Here is a 24,288-nt window from a genome sequence, read left to right as displayed (position 1 = left end):
CTCTCAGTTTCCCAGAACATATTTTAGTTGCTGTCTTGGCATCCTGAAGTCTGACTTGGATATCAATTACCTTAGAAATAATTTACAATGGCAGTCAAATTCCCTGACTATTCCTCTCACTGCCTCCCATCTCAATCTCCCCAAAGGCCCTATTAACTGACAATGTATCTGATTTATAGAACATTCAGTTTCAACTGCATTTTGAATTAAATAAACTTGGCTGGCTAGCTGCATACCATAACCACCACTTACCGAGTCTCTAGTGTGGGAAAATGTGTCTTTATTAACGAATGCACTTAACAAATGATTTTATCAGCCATGCCTCTTATTATATTGCATCTTTGTATTTAATAATCAAGTTTTTAGAATGTTATTAGAGGAAATTTACTTTTGCAAATGTCTATGAAAAATGGCACTATTTTCTATGGCAGCAAAAAAGTTATCCCAAGCCAAAAGCCTGGAGAAAAAGTAGACTTACTCTCTAACAGGAGATTAAAGTTAAGTGTATGAGCCAACATGCTGTCAGATTATCATATTCTCTCCCTAGAGAAGTGTGATGGCCAAAAAGCAGGCAGTAAAAGAAAAAAATATTTTAATGATAGTTCACAAAATCCTTGAAAAATGGAAAGTTTATACTATGTCAGGGAGAAAATAAAAAAGGAATTATATCTCTCTCACTGGACAAGGATTGTACCTTTGAGAACCTCTCTGAGCATTTCCAATTTACATTCAAATTCTCCTGTTTCGGGGAGCTCTTGCTATGCAATGGAACATTGCCGCTTGTCATCAAAATATTCTCTGTGATATTCCACTTTCAAGTTTGCTTTGCTTGACTTCACCCCATTGCACACAGCTATAGAACGTTTTCTTATCTGCATTCCCATTTAGAACTTGTCAAACATTTTTATCATTTTTATATCAATTTTTACATAATTTTTTTAGAATTCATGCTCCTTTTTTTCTGGTTGAAAATTATCCAGTTAGTTCTATTTTTCCCATGTGAGGAGACTAGACTGAAAGCAGACTAGCAAAGTCAAATGTGATTTTCTCAAGTCGTAGTGGGGGGGGGGCATTCACTACTTCTGTGTTCTGAAAGATTGCTGACATTTTTTTTCATCAAAGTAAGGGTTTTGGCGGTAACTTTTCCACCTTTAACTGTCCTTTACTTTTGCCCTTTTCATAGGATCTTACTTCATGTTGATCTGGGGGGAAAAATACCTTTGGTTCACTTGTAATTAAGGTGTTCCATCTCTTGATTTATCTTATTGTTGAATTTTTATCTTATTTTTCACATTTCTAGGGCATATTCTTGAAATTTTACAAAATATTATTTTAAAATGTCAAATTACTAAACTATTCTAGGAGGTAATTTTGAATAAAAAAGGAAAGTTCATATTAATTGACCCCCCAAAATTAAAAATATAAATGAATATTATCTCCTTCACTATAACTTAGGAATTTCTACTTTTATTCCATTGATCTTGCCATTGTTTAAAACAATTTGGGGGACTCCTCTTTTGGATTTGCCTTTAGAATCTGCTGCTTTATTTTAAATGAACTCAGTGGTAGTAAATCTTCAGCCTTTAAGTGTGGACTTTAATTTTTGGACAGAGATAAGTGTCATCCATAGTCTAGTATATAGGTTGATGATCAGACTGGGAGAAAAAGTATCTGACTATAAGGAATGAGGGTAATATTCTTGTCTGACTAAACTCGCTGTGAAGACAACTTCAGGAAAAACTTCTAGAAAGTTCTTGAGCTTTGTCAAGAGCAACTGACTGCCATACATCCAGCTCCTGTGCAGATCCCTGGTTCAGCCAGTCGTAGTGATATATCACATAGGTCCTAAACTCACCTGGTAGACCATTTTACTCTAAAGGAAATGGGGAGTCATTGGAGGGTTGTGAGCAGATGAGTGCCATGAACAGGCATGTTTTTAAAAGATCACTCTGGATGCTCTTTTGAGAAGACACTGAAAAGGTAAGGGTAGAAGGTGGGACAGATGCTAAAAGTCTAATTAGGAAGCTACTGCAGTAATCCAGACAAGGGATGGTGGTGGCTTGAACAAAGATAGAAAATGGAAGTGGTGAGAAGTGGTTGAATTCTGAATATATTTTTAAGATACAGTCAATAGGATTTCCCAATATTAGCCTAGATTTGGGCCTCGGCAAGGGACCATTTTCCCCCAAGAGGCATTTGGCAGTGTCTGGAGACATCTTTGATTGTCATGACTAAAAGCATGCTATAGACATTTAGCGAATAGAGGCTAGGGCTGCTGCTAAGCATTCTGCTAAGCATTCTTTGTTTGCCACAACAAAGAATTATCTAGTCCAAAAATGTCAATTGTGCTGAGGTCGAGAAACACTGTTCCAGTTGCACTTTGAGCATTACCCTGTGAATTTCCCTACTATATGCTTTAGGAGAGCCCTCTATAACAATTTTGACACTAAGCTAAAACTATTGTTGAAATGCCCATGGAAGAGGACAGACTCCAGCAAAATCCATTCTGCCAGTGGACTCAGCCTAAATTAGAAAGAAGCCTCCCCAATGAGCTTGTTCTAAGAATAATGAGTAAGCCTGTTTGGAGGTGGCTTTATTCACCAACACATCCAGATGGAGGGTAACCATAGTCAGGACTTCTGCTTAGATGCCCAGCATCCGGCCTCGACAGGAGCCAATGAAGTCTAAATTTATGAGAGTTCCTTCTGATTTTCCTGGCAGAGAGGGAGGAACAAATAGCGACAAATCTTTTCTTCATGAGCCCAAGTGGAGTCTGCCCTACCAAGTGTCCCAGGCCCATTATGCCAGAGGAGGGAATCTGTTGGCCACCATAGCAAGGCAGCCACTGGACAGATTTGCCATTTTAAGAATTAATCTAGTTGGATATCCTCACTTTCTAAAGACATATCAATTCTATGATAGGTGTCAAATAATTACAACTTGGAGCACTACTCTATGAATGTAGGCATCCTTTTACTTTTAGAAATCTTTGGTTTGAGAAAAGAATCATCAAATCTCTAAACCCCAATTCTAGAAAATAGAGCTACTAGGTTGGAACCAATATCAAAGTAATGTGGGCTCTTCTACTGTCAATAACACATTAGGAAGGACAAACCATAAGATTCCTGCCCTGAGTAGACACAAAATTATACAGGCCATCCTTTTTATCTACATATGTATTATTCAAGCTCTCAAACTTACAAGGTTTCATAGGCAAGCAAAACTATTATGACACAAGAATATTTGCTAAGGAACTCCCACACATAAAATTAGTTCATACTCAAAAATCCTTTCCTGCTTCACACTAGCTTTTATCCTATGCACCATTTTCATATCTTTGACATTTTCTTACAAAAATTATGACATGTTATAATTATCAGTGAAACTGAAAATCTTACAAAAGGTGCAGGCTTTCTTGATGTCCATAAAAGTGAAATTAGAAAACAGATAAGCCACTGAGAAATAAAGATCTGATGATAAAGTAAATGCTTCAGAAGAGGCTTTGAAGAAGCCCTTGAATATTTTGCAAAAATAACTCTCTTTATGAGCATGCTACAAAAGTCAAGTGAGAAGTGAAGGATGCCCTATGGTGTCATTCTATAACTTGGTTAGAAAAATTAACCCCTCAAAAAGCCTTTGATTTATTTTTTTGTGCCTCCTAAGAATTAGCATAATCATATGCAAACTCTAACCTAGATGTTGTTAATTAGGAAGTAAAATAAGCCTACTTTTGTAGTTTACAGACTAACAGCTTTATTCTTCAATATAAAAATACACAGGAATTTTCCTCCAAATTCCCTTATTCCCTGTCATTCCCACCACTCACATTATAAACTCAATTAAACTTAAAGCTACAGTTGGCTTCTGTCTGCTTATTACAGTCTGAAATGCATCCTCTGCCCCAAGACTAGTACAAATTCCTTTTCTGTTCAGTGGTTATACACTGGCTGGATTAGTCACTGCCATTAGTTGGACACTTAATTCCAAAGAGCTATAAGAATACCTCAAAGTACCTCAAGAAGCTCCAGAACCCATTGAAATGTCCTATTAGATTAGGTTAAGACCAAAGCCTGTTTGAGAAACTTGCTATCTAAACAAATAGATGATCCTCCCAAAATCTCCAAAATTGTTTCACTGGGTCCCATTTCTTCATGTCTTTTAAAAGAAAATAAATATATATATATATAGACAGATATAGATGTATACATATGGATATAGATATGGCAGAAGCATAATTATTTTAAGTTCCCTTTTAGGGCCAGTGTTAATTGCACAGCCTCAATTGACTGTCTAAAACTTCAATATTTTTACCTCATATAAGCAAACAAGGCTTTTACAAGTAAAAATTTCTAAGATTTAGGCTCTCCTTTTGCTACTACAAAAGTTCCATTATAATGGTGGTTCTCAAAGGGTGGTCCCAGGACCAGTAGCATCAACATCCTCTAGGAACATTTTAGAAATGCAAATATTTGCTCCCCCACCACTGCCCATACCTATTGAATCAGAAAGTATAGGGGTGGGGTCCAGCAACCTCTGTTTGAACAAGACTTCCATGTGATTCTAATGTTCGAGAGTACTGCATCATAGAGATTATTTTTAAGGTCCTTGAAATCATGAATGGTGTCTTTTCATCTTTATATCACTCCCATGAGTGTCCGATACTATGCCCTGGCACACAATATTTAGTAAATATTTCTTCTATGAATGAATTTAATGATTGGTCTATCATTTCTATGATTTGTTTGGCATTGTCTTCTCCTGACTTCTCTCTTCTTCACATTTGTCATCCATAAAACTGAGGTAATAAGTATGGAGAAGCGTTAAGTGTGAACTGAACACAACTCTCACCGGGCTGTCACTGTTCTCTCAACACAATACTCTCACAGTGCCCAGTGTTTTAAATTCTCCATGATCTGTATTTTTTCAGGATGATTAAAAGTAACTTGCATACGCAGGAAGAGCACAAAGAAACTGCAGGATTTTGAACAGTGCAGAGCACTGCATTACACTTATATTATCACATCTTATTTCTCTCCACAATGCAAGAGAGAAAGTGTCATCAGATAAGCATTTAGCAGTTTCTGCCACACTGTACCCAAAATATATACCCAGGAAGATTAACAATGATATTTGAAACTGTAGGTATAATTCTATGCTGCAGAAGTAGTATTTGCCTGACCTGGAAATTATGTAAGAACATAGTTATTGGTTTTTTACTTCAGAGAAAAGAATATCTTCATGAAGCTATCAAAAACACTGTATTTCTATATTTCATGAAATATTTACAGATAATGACAAGTTTGCTGAAATTATGTAATCAGCAATTCCTAAATTGGTACCATTATAATTAATGTTTATTTGAAAATCCTGAGGGACGGAAGAAACATCTCCAGTTTTGTAATGATATGAGGTATTCTCCTGGCTGCTCTTCCAAACACCTGGGCTAACACAAATGTAAATCACACAGTGCTAATTTCTCCATATTAATGAGGGTCAAGTTTTACTGTTCCCATAGCTAATTTAAAAAAAATTTCCTCCCTTTGACACTATTATCAACAGATTCTCAAACATAACACTGAAGAATAGAAACCTCCTCCATCATGCTTCTAATATCTCATCTCTCTTAAAGATCCTCTTGATTGCCATTTCTAATAGTTTTGTCTGATGTATTGTGCTATAGTATAAAGAACCTTGTACTTGGGTTCTAAAAACCTGAGTTTCAATCCTTTAGCTTCTATTAAAGGCAAACACTGCTCCTTTGAATTGCAATCTCCACATCTGTAAAGAAAAGATGATAGCTTGGTGAAAGGGACCTTTAAAAAGTCACTTGCTGGAGCTGCTATCAAAACAAAACAAAACTTCAAAACAACCAGAAAATAACAAGTGTTGGCAAGACTGCAGAAAAACTGAAACCTCTCTGCACTGTTGGTAGGAATGTAAAATGGTGCCGTCACAATGGAAAAACAGTATGGCAATTCCTCAAAGAATTAAAAATAGAATTACCAAATGATCTGGCAATTCTACTTCTAGGTATATACACAGAAGAACTAAAAGCAGCATCTCAAAGAGATATTTGTACACCCATATTCATAACAGCATGATTCACAATAGTCAAGAGGTGGAACCAACCCAAGTGTCCATTGACAGATAAATGGATAAACAAAATGTGATACATATAATGGAATATTATTCAAACTTAAAAAGGAAGAAAATTCTGACTACACATAAACAAATCTTGAGGACATTATGCTAAGTGAAATAAGCCAGTCACAAAATATATACCATATGATTTCAGTTATATGAGGTATCAAGAGCAATCAAACTCACAGAAACAGAAAATAGAATGGTTGTTGCCAGGTGGTAGGGAGAGGAGGAAATGGAGAGTAGTTGTTTGATGGGTATAGTGTTTCAGTTTTGAAGATGAAAAAGTTCTAGAGATTGGTTGCACAATAATGTGAATATACTTACTACTGAACTGTACATTCAAAGAAGTTAAGAAATTAAAACAACAATGAGATATCACTGCACACCTATTAGAATGACCAAAATCAAGAACACAGACAACACTAAATGCTGGCAAGGATACAGAACAACAGGAATTCTCACTTATTGCCGGTGGGACTGCAACATGGTACAGTCACTGTGGAAGACAGTTTGGCAGTTTCTTACAAAACTAGACACACTCTTACCATACAACCCAGCAACTGCACTCCTTGATATTACCCAAAGGAATTGAAATGTTATGTCCACACAAAAACCTGCACATTGATGTTCATATAAGCTTTATTCATAATTGCCAAAAACTGGAAGCAACCAAGAAGTCCTTCAGTAGAAGAATGGATAAACTGTGGTACATCCAGACAATGGAATATTATTTGACAATAAAAGGAAATGCACTATCAAGCCATGAAAAGCCACGGAGGTACCTTATATGTATATTACTAGGTGAAAGAAGCCAGTATGAAAAGACTACATACTGTATGATTCCACCTACTGTATATAACATTCTGGAAAAGGCCAAAGTATAGACAGTAAAAAGATCAATGGTTTCCAAGGGCTGGGGGAGGGAGGGACGATAGGTGGAACACAGAGGATTATTTAGGGCAGTGAAACTATTCTGTATGATACTGTATTGGTGGATATATGTCACTACAAATTTCTCCAACATAGAATGTACAACACCAAGAGTGAACCCTAATGCAAATTACGGACTTTGGGTGATAATGATGTGTCAGTGTAGATTCATCAATTGTAACAACCATACCACTGTGGGGGTGGGAGGGGGAATACCCATATATATGGGGGGGCAGGGGTATATGGAACATCTCTGTACCTTTCTCTCAATTTTGCTACAAATCTAAAATTCTTCTAAAAGAATGAAGTTTTTAAACTGAAAAAATAGTTAAGAAAATGTTTGTTATTTGTATTTTATCTCAATTAAAAATAAAATCAGTTGCTATATAAAATTTAACTTCTTGAAAGTATTCCATATCAGTTTGCTATTTATCATTATCCCTCAGTGTTATTATCCCCCCAAAAGAATAATCATAAAAGTATAATAAAAATATAATAGGGGACTTCCCTGGTGGTCCAGTGGGTAAGGCTCCCCGCCCCCAATTCCGGGGGCCCGACTTCCATCCCTGGGCGGGGAACTAGATCCCGCATGAATGCCACAACTAAGAAGCCTGCATGCTCCAACTGAAAAAGATCCCGCATGCCACAACGAAGATCCCTCATGCCGCAACTAAGACCCAGTGCAGCTAAAATGAAATTAAATAAATAAATAAATGTTTTAAATATATATATATATAATAAAAGTATAGAGCTATATAGAATGTATCTAAGTATAGTTCCTTTATATGGAAAATCCAGTGGAGCTTCAGAAATGTCACAAGTCTTCTACTTAAATTGACTCCCAGACTCCGCACTGGAGACAGGAGCAAGTGGAGTATTTCTATGAAGAGAGGACATTTCTCCAGTGGCAGAGGGGCTCTTTTTCCACTCACCAACCTAGTCTCTTTTTTCTGTCGGTCTGAGGGAGTGCGCAGTCCACAGGGCACAGCACTGAAAACGGCTGAGAGGACAGGTGGAGGCGATTGTAAGAAGCAGGCTCCATGAGTGCTGAGTGACTATTTGTCACAGCACTCTTCTTCTCTTCCTCCTTTGTCACAGCACTTCCTCCTTTGTCACAGCACTTTTCTTCTCTTCCCTTCCTTTCCCCCAGAATGAAAGTCTCATGAATGCAAAAACCAAGATAAGGCAGTGACCTTTCTCAAGGCTCCAAAGGCAACCATGGTGACAGTTCAGCTATTCTCTGGAGAATTCAACAGATAACCAGTTGGAAGAAATGTTCCCCCCCCGCCCCGCCCCTTTTTAGCCGTCTTTGCCATAAAGAGAAAACCAAGGTAGTAAGTTGGGCTGGCTCTCTGTCTTTCACAGGTGGGCTAACTTGTAAAGGAGGTCCAGTTTCTTCTCTGTTGACCGTACACCACTACCCGCCACCACCACAGTCATGAGCACCTTCTCTGTGCCAGTCTCCCATTCAGAGAGGGTCTCCACCCCAGCCAGCCCTCTCCTTCCTGCTCCAAAGACTCTGTAGACAAACATTCCAGATTCTAAACTTTTCCCCCCTCCATTTCTCATCCCTCTTCTTCAGAAATGAAGGCTTTTTCTGTGCTAAATTTCTCCGACTGATGACAAACTAGCTAAAATGCCATACTGGTTGACACTAGGTTTTAATTATTAAGATTTATCTCCAGAATAATTTCCATTTTATAACAGTATTCAAGGCCCAAACATAAAGTAAATATTTGTAAACCTAAGGTGAGAACCCCAGGCACTATATTACATCTGCCAAATTAAGGGACCAGGCAGTCTTTTTAGTGCCTTTCAAATCACGTCAAGTGATTAGCGGTCTGCTCTGCTACGCTAATCCACTTTACTCTTTCAACTTTGCTCATGCAGCTGTTCTTTCGTCACCAGAAAAGCCCACGGGGATCCCCGGGAAAAATAATAAGATAGCGTTTAGGTGATAAAATAAGGTCTAACCTCTTCTTCTCGGTCCAGTTTCACCTGCTTATAGTGGGTCGTGTGCAGAGGCTTTGTGCCTAACGCGTCAGGTCACAGTTTCCAGAGCAGACTTCTGCACGACACCTTATTCAAGATGGCGGCGGCCTGCCGTGTGCAGAGACGCTGTACCCCGCACTTCAGTCTGAAGTGCCGCGGGAGCAGCATAGCCACGCCTGACCCACGAGAACGCTCCAGTTCTCCCCACCCACCCGCGAGAACTCTATAAACCAGCCCCGCCCATCGCCTATTGGGGAGAGTTGTGCTCTATGGTGCGAGCTCGCATCTCTCCCTTCTTTCATCAAAGAATCAAGCTTTCTTTTGCTATGGAACCGAACTGCGTCTCGTTCTCTTGGCTCGAATAACACCAAGCAGGAGCACCCTTCCTGGGGACTGACTCGTGAGGGTCGGTAACACTTTCAATAACTACGTACTAAGCCCATGCTGAGTACAGGGTACTGTACTTCAAGCATTTCCTCAGCAACCCTACACACAGCCTTTGCCCACTGCTCACCAAAATGCGAAATAAAGACACAGAAAGAAGAAAGGAACTCACTACCACACTGGTAATCAAGACGGAAGCTAGCCTAACTCTAGTATGTGGGAAAGAGTAATGCTAATTCCAAAGCAGGGAGAAGATAGAGGCATCTTCTCAGAGATAAGAACATAACATTTCCCACCTCCAGTGTATAAAAAAGAAAGCAATAAATAGTGCACTGCTTTTAAGGCCTGGATCCTAACATAGAATACAGTAACTATTTTACACAAGTAATTAAGATTCGTGATAAAAACTGTTTTCCTGTTCAATGTTACCATTGTCTCCAAATAAGCGTGGTTCTTCTGCAGTTCCTTTACCTCTGGTTTAAAATAAACAATTGAACAGGCTTTAATTTCTCCATTTTTATATTATACTGCTTACTTAATCCTTTATAATAAAATGATAATAAATTCAACATATTGTTGCCAGATTTGCATAGATGCCTCATTTATGCATTCTCTTTTTTGATAACAGCATTTCATGGCTGACTCACATCCAGTGTAAAGTATGCTAACACTCCCAGAGCTTACAGTTTCTTTCCAATATCACCATTAACTATTCTTCTCCTATAACTGATTTTTATTAGTTTCTGCCAGCCCTATGTTTTTAAAATAGTATCTGAAGTGCAGAACAGTTGCACAATCAACACAATTCAAGTGAATTCGGTTTTTTAAAGAGAGAGCACCTCAAAAATGTAAATAAGAAAACAAAAGCTGACCTCTGTTCTCAAGCAAATCCCACCTTAAAAAAATTGTTTTTATCTAGATGCATTTGAAACAAGTTAACAATTACTGGAGATGACAGTGAACTGGCATGAAAATTACTTAAATTATTCCATCTGGAGAAAAGAAAATGGAAGATAATCATAGATTTAAGACGTAAGGGATTATTTTAAAATGTATTCCAAATAGCAAACCTGTCCAAAAATGTATGCTCATTTATAGATGAAGAAAGAGAAGTGTAAATTAATCATTGATCAATATAGAGAGAGGAACAGAAAACTTTCTGAATCTGAGGGTCTTTTTAGTTTGTTTTGTGCTCCAACCAGTATGCACTTCTCCATTTCAAATGTATCGCCAAATAATCAGAATGCAAAGAAAAGAGACATGAAGAAAGACTTCAAGCTTAAAATGACATAAGAACAAAACAGGAACATATTAGTAGCTTAGGCATAGCCACGTTTGCAAGCAACAATTTTGTGGAAGATAATAAACTATCATATGGGTACAAAGGACTAAATGTTCACTGCTGACTCTCTAATGTTATGGAAAACGTTCACTTTTACAGCACTGTTTCCTTTATTAAATATTATGTGCCATAGCCCAGATGTAAATCTGACCTAGCTTTTGGTACAAGATAGCCCATGAGAATGCTAGAAAAGCTAAATGTCAGGATTATGCAGAGCCAAAATTAGCTGAGCAGGGATAAAAGTGTGGAAAGATATACCCCAAATTGCTAACAGTGGTTGCCTCTGCAGGATGGAAGTAGAGCTGGGGAAAGAGAATTATCACTTTTAAATCATGTATTTTCTGTTTAAAATTTTTTGTTTAGATTGGTTAAAATGATCATATGTTACTTTTATAATTTAAAAAATTCATTACTGAAACTTCTGACCAGATGTCAAATAATGTTGCTTCTCAGTTGAAGCAATATCTGACTTAAGAGAAACAGCACTTACTGATGATACACAAATTCCATTCCCTGAATTGTATCTCTACCTTTTCTCCCTCTATTTGGACATATCAACAGCCCCACAGAAAAGTCCCAGAACTATTGCCAGGTGAGCTATCATAAGACGTAGAAAAGGAGAAGTACAGGCAGGCAGAATTTTTTTTAGACAATCCTTACATTCAGAAGAGTAAGGGAAGAAGTTGTGAAAACAGTGAACACACCCTGAATCCAGTTTCCCAAATGGAACTTCTTGCTTGAATATTGTCCTGCATGCCCAAAATATTTCCTGGTTTGTTTGGGTTTTTTACACTTCAGTTATTACACCATAGAATGGTACTATAGAATTCTACCAAAAAGATAATCCTCTGGTTTACATCTTTCTTTAAAATACAAATTCTTCTTGAAAGGGTAAATGGCTCTCCACTCTTCACACACTAGTAAATGTTAGTTTAATCACATGTCCTCGTAACAGCCAGCTGAAATTAGACTTGCTGATGAGAGAAAAAGCATATGAGAGAGCGTAATTACCAATGGGAGACCTGGATGAAGAGGACTTGGTACAAATGAAAGCATGTAAGCCTAGGAACTACAAAAGGGCCCTGGAAAGTCATAACAAAAGATGGGTCATAAAGGAAGGTAGAGGATACCAGAAAAACTGTGGACTGCAGAAAAAAGCACCCAATGAAAAAAAATAGACTCCTTCTGTTTCCTTCACCTTCTCTTCTTTCCTCTCCTTCCTTCTCTTTTACTTCAAATACTAAAGCAAGTATGAGTACCACATGTGAGTTATATACAGTGGCCTAAATAAACTTCAGCTGAAGCTCCCTCCTCCATCCCTCTACCACAAAGACTCACCATCACCTCCCACAGACTAAACACACAGTCGTTTGTCCACTGCCCAGGAAAAGGTTTGAGAAATAGCTCATTGAACACTGCCAGACAGAAGTATATTTTGTCAATGATGTTTCTATGGACTGGACGTTTATGCCCCCCCCCAAATTCATATGTTGAAACCTAATCCCCAATATGATGGTATTTGGCAGTGGGACATTTGGGAGGTAATTAGGTCATGAGGATGGAGTCCTCATGAAAGGAATAAGTGCCGTCCTTATTCTCCATCCTGGCCTGAGTCATATTGCCTCTGCCAAAGACTCATATTACACTCCATTGTAGGTTTTAGAGCTCTTTGGAACACAGACCTGAAACAAGACTCAGGGATTCTAAGATGAGCCTTCTGTGCATCCCAAGGACAAAGCAAATCAGCCAGGAATAGAGATGGCTGTGCCTTTTAAAACTGTGGTCATGAAATCCAAGCAGGACAGCCAGGGATAGAGAACTCACTACACACACCATCAAAAGTGGTTGATAAAGTGAGCTAAAAGAAAGAGTGACATTCACTAGAGGTGTTTTCTTAGTTTCCCAGTGTCATCTCTTAATTGAGGATGCCTAATACTTTTAAGGAGGACTGGGAAGATAAGTGAGATAACACACAAACTGTTTGGAGCACTCAATTCAAGGCCAGGTATCCTAGGATTAGCTAGAAATATTTACGTATTATATATAGGCCATGGGGCCTATATAAATACGGGACTTGAGGACAGGGGGAGGGGGAAGGGTAAGCTGGGATGAAGTGAGAGAGTGGCATGGACATATATACACTACCAAATGTAAAATAGGTAGCTAGTGGGAAGTAGCCGCATAGCACAGGGAGGTCAGCTCGGTGCTTTGTGACCACCTAGAGGGGTGGATTAGGGATGGTGGGAGGGAGACGCAAGAGGAAAGGGATATGGGGATATAGGTATATGTGTAGCTGATTCACTTTGTTATAAAGCAGAAACTAACCCACCATTGTAAAGCAATTATACTCCAATAAAAATGTTAAAAAAATATAAATAAATAAATAAAATAGATTTAAAAAATCATTAAACAATTTTTGACCACCAATTTACATTAACCGCCCTCATACTTATGCTTTCCCAGATATTTCACCTTTCTTCTTCTCAGTATAAATGCACTAAAAGAACAAAAGCATTCTGCTGAAGCAAAAGTAGTAAAAGCATTCTCATAGGCAATGGCTTTTATGCAAACAAAATCCAGAGGACTTGGGAAAAAATGGAGCTTATGCAGTTTCTTTTGGGGACACTTTGGTTTCCCTTGTAGCCTTTCTGATCTCAATCTCAATTTTTGTAGTCCATTTAACATATACAGGTGATGGGAGGATTAGAACTAGAGTCCCCTAGTGGAGGAACAGAAAAATGTGTGTGAAGATTATGGAATTGTAGAATAATGGGTAACCGAGAGCCAGATGGTCCAGATTCAAAATCTCAGCTCTTCCCCTCACTAACTGCATGACTGTGGACAAGTTAACCTCTCTGTGCCTCAGTTTCCTCATTTATAAAGTTGGGATAATAAGTACCTGCTTTCCAAGTTTGGATAAATTGAGTAAATTCATATAAAGTGCTTAGAACATAGTCTAACATATAGTAAGACCTCAATAAACTTGACCATTAATATTGGAAGCATCATATTAACTTTTGTGGCACTTTAGGAACTCATACTGTGGTTTACTTGGAGTTGTCACTGGAAGGTAAGAAATGAGACTGCAGAAAAAGGCTGTCTTTACTCTCACGATCCTTTTGAGAGCATTTCAGCTTGTAAATGGAGAAATATAAAGGTTTCTTAATAATGATTATGATTAATAATAATGATTATTATAATAATAATGATTCCATAATAATAATAAAGCACAAAATTTATAATTTACTTATGAGTCAATGAGATTAAATTATCAGTGTGAAAACTGAATAAAAAAAGGAATAAAAATTTTATTCCCTGTTAACCAAGTGAATTTTAGCATTGGAAATGACTTTCCACTTCTTTACATAACTATAGCAAGGACATAAACATTAAAAGATTTCTGGTCTTGCATAATTTTAGGTTCAACCATAGTTAAAGGAAACAAATAGGAATAAATGTGGATACATGCTGAAAAACTTTGCAATAAGCAAAGAATGATTTTTAACACTAGAAGAATTATTCATTTTACCGGACAACTTAATGTCTTACATAACAGTGAGATAGAAACTAACACCTGCAGGTAAGACAGGGTGGGTGAGAGAAGCTGATATTGAACAATTACATAAAATGACACTTGGCAAACAGAGAAAACCAAAGAACGACTGCAAATGTTCCATCACTGGTAGTTTGATACTAAGGAGTAGATAAATAAAATAAGAGAGGAAATTGGGAGGCATGTGAGGAATTGCTAAAACAGAGCTATGAGTTAGGAATACAAAGTTGCTTTAAAAAAGCATCAGAAATTTTCCAAATAACATGGATTCCCAAGTATTGCTTAATAAGAACTTTGGATGGAATAATACTATAATAGTCTCTGCAGCTTCAAGCTTTCTTGCTGTCCCCAAAGGCAAACACATAGGGCTTCTGGTTTAAGGGGATGACAGAACCAAAATGCATGGGAAAATCATGAAGTTTAAGTAACCTTATTATGTTCTTATGACTAGGTTTCCTGATCTATGGTTGTTGACTTCTGAGTGGTCATTGGAAGAACCACTGGACTTCTGCTTCTTAGGACTTACTCTTGAATATGATTCTTTAATCTTCCCCTGTCTACTAGATCTTCAGCCCATGTCTTTTGCCTAGAGAGAGACAACGACAACCGTTCATTCAAGAAGGACCCCCATGCAGACCTGAGGACCCAATCAGTGAAGAGCAAATATCAGCTTTTCCATGCAATGGATGACAACCAATTCAACAGGTTCCTATCCTTCATGAGCATGTTGTCTTTGGAGCATTTCCTTACAAGGAGTCCTATTGTCATTTGATCACCAGTTTGAAATATATTATTGCAATTGCAATATTTGTTGTTAACTCTTTAAAAAACACAAAGTGATGAAAATCACTGGATGTGATCAAGTTCAAACAGTCTAAACTATGCTCCCAAACTCCAAATTGATTCAAATTAAATGATGATTTTAGGGTTAAAATATCTCAATAAGAAATCTAAAAGTTAAAAATAAGCAAAATAACAAAAACATCTAAATACCAGAGTAGTCTTCTCTTTAGTTTAATCTCATATTGATGTTGTTTTTTTTTTAATTTTTATTTATTTATTTATTTTTAGCTGCGTTGGGTCTTCCTTGCTGCGCGCGGGCTTTCTCTAGTTGTGGCGAGTGGGGGCTACACTTCGTTGCGGTGTGTGGGCCTCTCATTGCGGTGGCTTCTCTTGTTGTGGAGCACAGGCTCTAGGCATGCGGGATTCAGTAGTTGTGGCACACAGGCTCAGTAGTTGTGGCTCACGAGCCCTAGAGCACAGGCTAGTTACACCACAGCATGTGGGATCTTCCTGGACCAGGGCTCGAACCCATGTCCCCTGCATTGGCAGGCGGATTCTTAACCACTGCACTACCAGGGAAGTCCCTCATATTGACGTTTTAAATGTACATACCATCTTTATACTTCTGAGCTATTAATCAACACTTCTGTTTTCTTTAATTTTTTGCCTCTTTTGATGTAAAATAAATTTTAAATGTAATATTTAGATATTAAAATTTTCCACTTTCACATTTTTGCAATTCTCTTAATCTGTGCTTGAAGTTAAGGAATCTTCAAAAATATTTTCATACCTTGAATGAGTAGCATTGCCCTTATTTACAAAGGGTCTTTACTCTGAGATAATTGATAACAGAATTATATTTATGAGGATCCAAGGCCCACAGTACCAAATGAGTAAATATGCATTTTCTACAGTTCATCATAAAGCTTAGAGCATGTAAAAATTTTCTCTAAGAAAGTAATTAAGATAAGTTGAAAGAATAATTAATAATTGTATGGGTTCATTTTATCCTGTGGTTCATAACTTTATTCTGAGCCAAATATTTTTAATTTGTAAAGTTTTATGATTAATGTCATTTGATCTAAATCAAATTCATCAGTCCAAATTAAGGTATCAATGTAAGAAGCTTTAGTAATCAATCTTTGGTTTATTGCAGCCATCAAATCATTTATCCATGAATAATTTAGATCAATTCAAAAGAATCATATCTTTCAGCTATACATTTCCCAAATATGTGTGGTGAGGAATAGCAATAATTGTTCAATATGCTACTAATAACATTATTTTATTTTCACAAAAATCGACTTTATATCAAATTGTTTTTCATTTTTATTCTTTTCCCTCTCTTGTTAAAAAAAAAAGAATAATATACACTTTCAGATACCTGCATTCATGGCCAGATTTTTTTAATGAGTCAGTTAGTTGGTGGATCCATATATTGCTTGAGATCACCATCAACTCTTCTTATTAGGCATTTATCTCATCAAGGCGTATATATCAGATGATTGTCAAAACAATCAAGCTTCTTGAGGGCAATTTAATGTTTCCTTGTAAAATAAAATACCACACAGAGAGAAGTCAGTCAAACAATAAAACAATAAAAATTTGAAGCTAAAGTGTTTTAAATTCTAGTAAGAAATAGCATGAAATGCCAAAATGTATGAATAGAATGTCTCCTTTCATGTGAAAATACTGCTAGGCTTGGGGGTGGGGGTGGGGGTGGGATGAACTGGGAGGAGATTGGGATTGACATATATACACTAATATGGATAAAATAGATAACTAATAAGAACCTGCTGTATAAAAAATTAAATTAAATAAAAATAAATAAAATGGCAGATATGTTGATGGAATATTTATATGGGAAAATATGTGAAAAATGTTTAGCAAAGCTATGTGTCCACTGATAAAAAGGGCCAAGGAAAAAGAATTGAAGAATATGAATAGAGGACATACCGTTGACTAGAAAAAAAAAAAATTACTGCTAGGCTTAAACAGCTATCATACTGAGACTTGATATTTTACAACTTAGGGCTCTTCCATAACTATGCAGCCAATAAGCTCCATCTCTAAACATATTAACAGTTTATATCCATGAAACCTAGGTCATAGAACATTAATGTGTATCAGATGCAGATGGACAACTCAACAGGTACAATTCTTAAGACAATTATAATTGGTGCTATCCTGAGGGTATGGATGGAAAAGGAGGTTGCCAGGGAAACAAAACCAACTGACTGGACATGTATGGCTCTCAGATGCTTTATGATACCACTGAGTACACGAGGGCACATACAGAAGAGCATACACAGAGGGTGCATTGATGTATGTGCAAGAGCTCATTGGCTGTTGCCATGGAGGCAGCCAGTAATGGTGTGCAGGGAACAAACAGAAGGACATAAAAAGAGATGACTGTGCCACATGTACTGAGAAAGAAACCTGTGAAATTCTCTCCGCTCATTGGCCATCACTATGGAGACAGCCTTTAAAAGCCCATAGGAAATGGAAATTAGATTCTGGTTTAAACACACACACACACATATACCTCATAGAGGTGAGTATAAGCATGAAAAATATTTAAGGTCAATTTCATAAGCTGTTTTCAGGAACAATTACTAACATATAGCAAAATCCCCCTAGACAGAAAACATTGACATTATTCAATAATTATAGAGAGTATCTTTTTTCCTACCCTGGTATTCATTTCAAAAAGTTACCCATTTCACTCAATTTTATCTCTAAGTTGTATGTCAGATGCCAATACCACTGTATGCTGTTAACAGGTCACTCTTTCAAGTAATGAATACAACCCCTTGCTGCAAAGCAAGGGCTTAGAGACCTTGAAACCCTGATGTTTGGCAGGTAGACATATTTCAAGTTTTATCAGCTCTTTATACATTGGGTAAATGTTTTTTTGTGATGCATTATTAACAAGGCTCGTCAGCACCCTGTTATGTAAAAAAAAAAAATCAGTTGAGCTTTAACTGGCTACTCATGAGGCAGAAAGGAAATCGAGGTTTCTTAAATTATCCTCTTTTGCTTTTTTTTGCATGATAGTAGTTTGCCCTGACTCAATTACCAATACAACCATCATCTCTTGAATTCTTTTCAATTTTTCATTTGCTCTAACCTCCTGCTATGTGTAGTAGCTGAGCGGCCTAAAGCTTAGGTTTATCTTGGTCCCCAAAAATACACAGACATATACAACTTGGTCTAAGAAAAATACGTATTGTAGGAAAAAATACAAAAATGATGACTTTTGAGAATATGGAAATTAATCGCCACTACTTATTTACTAAGAAAAGGAAAAGGACTATTCTAACCATGGAATGGAGCTTGAGAGAGAGGAAAAAGAGAGTCACAGGTGGCAAAACCCCCTAATTTACTCCTGGCAACTTTAAAATGGAAATTCTACAACCAAGGGAGGCACATACTTCTGTTGCAAAAGTCAAAATATTAATAGAGGTATAAGTTACTGCAGAATGTTCTGAGTTTCCCCTCTAGCTGGGTGGAAGGGTTATATCTTCTGCCTGAGAAAGAGAGCACTAGAGAGAGAAAGGCCGAAACAAGGGTAGACTTATCTACCAACTCTATGCAGCCAAACATTTAAAACAAACACTTCTGTCACCCAAAGGCATAGCCAAATGAGCTAGTTGATGGCAACGTAACTGAGTCCTCATTGTAAGTCAGGATGCCCCAAAATTACAAATTTTCTTGGCTAGGGGTCAGCCTGTATTTGGAACTGATAAAGTTCTATCCACGTACTTGGTGTCAGAAGCAATCGTGATCCCAGTATACCCTACTAACAGTTGTCGAATACATCTGCTGCAAGCTGCCTGCACAACAGTGTGACAGATAAAGAAGCATCAGAACTATTAAGAGGATAAACTGGATCTTATCAGTTAGACTGAAAAGTGTGCTTATATGGGCTCTGAAATGTTCCACAGTATCTAACTTTATTTCCTCTGATGCCTAAAAAATGTGATTCGGCCTTTAAGCATGACTGGTATGTTATTTTTAGGCAGAGGGGGAAATCTAGTTCAGTGTCACTATTAAGTACCATGTTTATATAGGTCTTTTTATACTAGGATTTGACCTGAACTTTTAGCAAGTTGAGGGGTGGGTTGTGAAGCATATTATCTCATTCCTTTGATCCTAAACACTATCCCCAAAAATTTCATTTGCAGAATGAGTTTCATTTTCAAAGGACTTACTATAAATAATAATAATAATAACTTATTTCATGCTATCATAAAGGTGTAAAAAATTTTTAGAGAATTGTTTCATTTTCCTGGGGGAGTCTAATGCTCTTATTTTAGGTTATTTTGCACAGAGATCATTAATATATTTTAAGCTGATAGACTTTTCATGCTCTAAATTTAGTTACCACTCTACAGATCTTCAGTTGAAAAAAAAAAAACAAAACTCTAGGGGTTATTTCTAAGATACATACCTGAAATTCCTGTAATTAGCCAGCCAATAAATGGGAACACCTAGGCTATGGCTTCCAGATCCAAAAAGTCTGACTTTCCATTACTGTATAATAAAAATAAAACATTTATTTATACTCAATTATGTTACTTCTATAAAATATTTACTCACATTGTGATGTTATATTTCAGCAGTAAATATAGCAAAGTTTTAACATTCCTACAAATATATTCATCAAATCAGTAAGAAAAGACACAAAAATCACAATAACAGATGAGAAAGGGCATGAATGAATCAACAGTTCACCTAAGATGATGACTAGAAAAAATGTTCAAACTCACTAAAATCTAAATATGCAAAATGAAATAATATTTTAGCATATTATAGTTAAATTGCCCAAAATAAATAATGATACATCTTAGAGCTTACAAATTTAGAACAAATGATAAAATGAAAACGATAGCTTTTAAAGATCAGATAATTTAGATCAAAGTTTGAAAAAGTACAAATATTTGGGCAAAAATTTTTTTTTTTGGCCGCACCGTGAAGTTTTATACGCTGGACCACCAGGGAAGTCCTAATTGGGCAAAATTTGAGAGCATCTTCATTAACTTGTAACAATTATGAATCTTAATCCAATTATATTCCCTACAGATTTAAACAGAGTATTGTTGTTGTCAAGTTTTGGAAGTCCAAAGTTCCTCAATTGTTGGAGTTAAAATTTTACTGCACCTTTTCTCATTTTAATAGTTATCTATGATCTCAGCTTACCTTTGACTTAGCTAGTGAATTCCCCAGAGGTTTAACTCCCTTTGCCTCCGAGTTCTAACTTTTCCTGCCTTATAGGATTTGACAGAAAGAGCCCAAGGTTGAATATGTCCTATATTTCCCAGTATAACTTCCATGTGACAGCATTTTTCAAATCAGCAGAAAAATTTCCTCTTCTGAACATATTTCTTTTTCATGCCCATTCTTCTTCCTTTATGAAGCCAGGACTGGTTTAACTCCAACTTTGCACTGTATACTTAGGCTCATATTGCATTGTCCCTTGGTAATGGGTACAGGAGGTTTTAGATCACTCATAAATCTACTTGTTTTTGTTGTTATTTAAAACGGCATGCCCTTTCCATTTCAAAACAGACTATAACATACATTTAAACAGATATATAAAATTGTTTCTTTCTCTACACCAACTAAATAAACTGTCCTCACAGTTGCTCAAAAGCACAGATTCAATCTACTACAACATTTTCCTAATTCAGTGTTCCTTGAAAACAAACTACAAATTCAGAAATTTCATCATATTTCTTAATGATATGACTATATTAAACTTTTCATAAAACAAATAATGTTCCATATTTGGAAACAGATAAAATATCTGTGATCCCACACTAGCTTACCAGACACTTTCAGTCATTGGAAATAAACTCTGTATTTTCAGTAGATAAATTATTTTTTTAATTCCTATTTAGATAGCACCTAATAGCAAAATTATAGTTTCTAAAAACAGTAAACTTGATATAGTCTTCTCCATTTTTAGTTAAAACATTTTAGTTTTGATGGTTTCCTTTATTCACCAGGAAAAAAATTCTAACTTTGTCATAATAGGGGAAAAAAATTACCTTTTCAGCCTTACTTTTTGCTAACCCTTTCCTGCCTGCTATTATATCCATCTGCCTGAAATACCCTTGAGTTTTTTCTTCACATTTGACAGATTTGGTATTATTTTTCAAGGCCAACTCAAAGGTCCTATATGAAGCCATCATTAACGACTAGATTTGAATTACTTACTGCATTGCACTGCTGACCTAAAACAAATAGATTGCCAGTTATTTCTCCATCAAAAATGGGTTTATTCGAATTCAGCAAAGAATTGTAATTCGGGGGGATTGGAACGAAGATGGTAGAGTAGAAGGACGTGCTCTCACTCTCTCTTGTGAGAAAACCAGAATCACAACTAGCTGCTGGACAATCATCAACAGGAAGACACTGGAACTCACCAAAAAAGAGACCCCACATCCGAAGACAAAGGAGAAGCCACAATGAGATGGTAGGAGGGGCACAATAACAGCAAAATCAAATCCCATAACTGCTGGGTGGGTGACTCACAGACTGGGGAACACTTATACCACAGAAGTCCACCTACTGGAGTGAAGGTTCTGAGCCCCACGTCAGGCTTCCCAACCTGGGGGTCCGGCAACGAGAGGAAGAATTCCTAGAGAATCAGACCTTGAAGGGTAGTGGGATTTGATTGCAGGAATTGGACAGGACTGGGGGAAACAGAGACTCCACTCTTGGAGGGCACACACAAAGTAGTATGCACATTGGGACCCAGGGGAAGGAGCAGTGACCCCGGGCGAAACTGAACCACACCTACCTGCTAGTGTTGGAGGGTTTCCTGCAGAGGCAGGGGGTGGCTGTGGCTCTCCGTGGGGACAAGAACACTGGCAGCAGAAGTTCTGGGAAGTACTCCTTGGTGTGAGCCTTCCCAGAGTCCGCCATTAGCCCCACCAAAGAGACCAGGTGGGCTCCAGTGTTGGGTTGCCTCAGGCCAAAAAACCAACAGGGAGGGAACCCAGCCCCACCCATCAGCAGTCAAGCGGATTAAAGTTTTACTGAGCTCTGCCCATCAGAGCAACACCCAGCTCTACCCACTGCCAGTCCCTCCCATCAGGAAACCTGCACAAGCCTCTTAGATAGCCTCATCCACCAGAGGGCAGACAGCAGAAGCAAGAACTACAATCCTGCAGCCTGTGGAACAAAAACCACATTCACAGAAGGACAGACAAGATGAAAAGGCAGAGGGCTATGTACCAGATGAAGGAACAAGATAAAACCCAAGAAAAACAACTAAATGAAGTGGAGATAGGCAACCTTCCAGAAAAAGAATTCAGAATAATGATAGTGAAGATAATCCAGGACCTCGGAAAAAGAACGGAGGCAAAGATCGAGAAGATGCAAGAAATGTTTAACAAACACCTAGAAGAATTAAAGAACAAACAAACAGAGATGAACAATACAATAACTGAAATGAAAACTACACTAGAAGGAATCAATAGCAGAATAACTGAGGCAGAAGAACGGATAAGTGACCTGGAAGACAGAATGGTGGAATTCACTGCTGTGGAACAGAATAAAGAAAAAAGAATGAAAAGAAATGAAGACAGCCTAAGAGACCTCTGGGACAACATTAAACATAACAACATTCACATTATTGGGGTCCCAGAAGGAGAAGAGAAAAAGAAAGGGACTGAGAAAATATTTGAAGAGACTATAGTTGAAAACTTCTCTAATATGGGAAAGGAAATAGCCACCCAAGTCCAGGAAGCGCAGAGAGTCCCATACAGGATAAACCCAAGGAGAAACACACCGAGACACATAGTAATCAAATTGGCAAAAATTAAAAACAAAGAAAAATTATTGAAAGCAGCAAGGGAAAAACAACAAATAACATACAAGGGAACTCCCATAAGGTTAACAGCTGATTTCTCAGCAGAAACTCTACAAGCCAGAAGGGAGTGGCATGACATATTTAAAGTGATGAAAAGGAAGAAACTACAACCAAGATTACTCTACCCAGCAAGGATCTCATTCAGATTCGATGGAAAAACCAAAAGCTTTACAGACAAGCAAAAGCTAAGAGAATTCAGCACCACCAAACCAGCTCTAAAACAAATGCTAAAGGAACTTCTCTAAGTGGGAAACACAAGAGAAGAAAAGGACCTACAAAAACAAACCCAAAACAATTAAGGAAATGGTCATAGGAACATACATATTGATAATTACCTTAAACGTGAATGGATTAAATGCTCCAACCAAATGGAGCTGAATGCTCCATTGCTGAATGGATACAACAACAAGACCCATATATATGCTGACTACAAGAGACCCACTTCAGACCTAGGGACACATACAGACTGAAAATGAGGAGATGGAAAAAGATATTCCATGCAAATGGAAATCAAAAGAAAGCTGGAGTAGAAATACTCATATCACATAAAATAGACTTTAAAATAAAGAATGTTACAAGAGACAAGGAAGGACACTACATAATGATCAGGGGATCAATCCAAGAAGAAGATATAACAATTATAAATATATATGCACCCAACATAGGAGCACCTCAATACATAAGGCAACTGCTAACAGCTATAAAAGAGGAAATCGACAGTAACACAATAATAGTGGGGGACTTTAACACCTCACTTACACCAATGGACAGATCATCCAAACAGAAAATTAATAAGGAAACAGAAGCTTTAAATGACACAATAGACCAGATAGATTTAATTGATATTTATAGGACATTCCATCCAAAAACAGCAGATTACACTTTCTTCTCAAGTGCACATGGAACATTCTCCAGGATAGATCACATCTTGGGTCACAAATCAAGCCTCAGTAAATTTAACAGAATTGAAATCATATCAAGCATCTTTTCTGACCACAATGTTATGAGATTAGAAATGAAATACAGGGGGAAAAACGTAAAAAACACAAACACGTGGAGGCTAAACACTATGTTGCTAAATAACCAAGAGATCAAAGAGGAAATCAAAAAATGCCTAGAGACAAATGACAATGACAACACGACAATCCAAAACCTATGGGATGCAACAAAAGCAGTTCTAAGAGGGAAGTTTATAGCTATACAAGCCTACCTCAAGAAACAAGAAAAATCTCAAATAAATAATCTAACCTTACACCTAAAGGAACTAGAGAAAGAAGA

Source organism: Eubalaena glacialis, chromosome 8, assembly GCF_028564815.1.
Source record: "Eubalaena glacialis isolate mEubGla1 chromosome 8, mEubGla1.1.hap2.+ XY, whole genome shotgun sequence".
NCBI lineage: Eukaryota > Metazoa > Chordata > Mammalia > Artiodactyla > Balaenidae > Eubalaena > Eubalaena glacialis.
Note: the sequence above shows the minus strand (reverse complement) of the source record.